Genomic DNA, 1,594 nt, shown 5'->3' with positions numbered 1-1,594 from the left:
TTTTTTACAAGAGAAGTAGCTGGGTGATTTTTTTTTTTTTTTTTTTTTTTTTTGAGACGGAGTTTCGCTCTTGTTACCCAGGCTGGAGTGCAATGGCACGATCTCAGCTCACCGCAACCTCCGCCTCCTGGGTTCAGGCAATTCTCCTGCCCCAGCCTCCTGAGTCGCTAGGATTACAGGCACGTGCCACCATGCCCAGCTAATTTTTTGTATTTTTAGTAGAGATGGGGTTTCACCATGTTGACCAGGATGGTCTCGATCTCTTGACCTCGTGATCCACCCGCCTCGGCCTCCCACAGTGCTGGGATTACAGGCTTGAGCCACCGCGCCTGGCCTTGATTTTGTTTTAATGATTCACAAAGACCCAAAAGCTCATGAAACTATAGGTATTATTTCCATATGGTAGACCTCCAGCATATGTTAGGAAAGATGAAAAAAAAAAAAAAGTGACAGCTTTGTGTTTTACTAGAGAGCAATTAATACCTAATTTTGTCTGATATTTCAATGACTTATATGCATATCACTATATGTCATTGGAAATTAATGTCCATAATCATTAATATTTCTTTTTTTTTGAGATCGAGTCTCACTCTGTTGCCCAGGATGGATTGCAGTGGAGTGGTCTCGGCTCACTACGACTTCCACCTCCTGGGTTCAAGTGATTCTCCTGCCTCAGCCTCCCAAGTAGCTGGGACTACAGGTGCGCGCCACCATGCCCAGCTAATTGTATTTTTAGTAGAGACGGGATTTCACCATGTTGGCCAGGATGGTCTTGATCTCTTGACCTCTTGATCCACTCGCCTCGGCCTCCCAAAGTGCTGGGATTACAGGTGTGAGCCACCGCGCCTGGCCAGTCATTAGTATTTCATTTGACTAGCCCCATCAAAGTGTCTGTTCTAACTTATGAATGAAAAATTTGAAGTATAGGGAGCACAGTCTTGCCTACATTCCTATAGCTCACAATGCTAATGGAATCTCTCTCTCTTTTTTTAAATTTTCATTTTTGAGATGGAGTCTCAGCCTCACTCTATCTCCCAGGCTGGAGTGCAGTGGTGTGATCTTGGATCACTGCAAACTCTGTTTCCCAAGTTCAAGCGATTCTTCTGCCTCAGCCTCCCTGAGTAGCTGGGACTACCGGCACCCACCACTGCCCCAAGCTAATTTTTTTTTTTAGACGAGTTTTACTCTGTTACCCAGGCTGGAGTGCGGTGGTGTGATCTCAGCTCACCACAACCTCCGTCTCCCAGGTTCAAACGATTCTTGTGCCTCAGCCTCCTGAGTAGCTAGGATTACAGGTACATGCCCCCCACACCTGGCTAATTTTTGCATTTTTAGTAGAGATGGGGTTTCACCATGTTGGTCAAAGTGGTCTTGAACTCCTGACCTCATAATCCACCCGCCTTGGCCTCCCAAAGTGCTGGGATTACAGGCATGAGCCACCACATCCAGCCTCATTTTTGTATTTTTTTTAAGGACAGGGTTTCATCATGTTGGCCAGACTGGTCCCGAACTCCTGACCTCGTGATCTGCCCTCTGCCACCTCCCAAAGTGCTGGGATTATAGGTGTGAGCCAGCCTGCCTGGCCCTGGAGTCG

Source organism: Sapajus apella, unplaced genomic scaffold (genome assembly GCF_009761245.1).
Source record: "Sapajus apella isolate SASKATOON/1434 unplaced genomic scaffold, GSC_monkey_1.0 scaffold152, whole genome shotgun sequence".
NCBI lineage: Eukaryota > Metazoa > Chordata > Mammalia > Primates > Cebidae > Sapajus > Sapajus apella.
Note: the sequence above shows the minus strand (reverse complement) of the source record.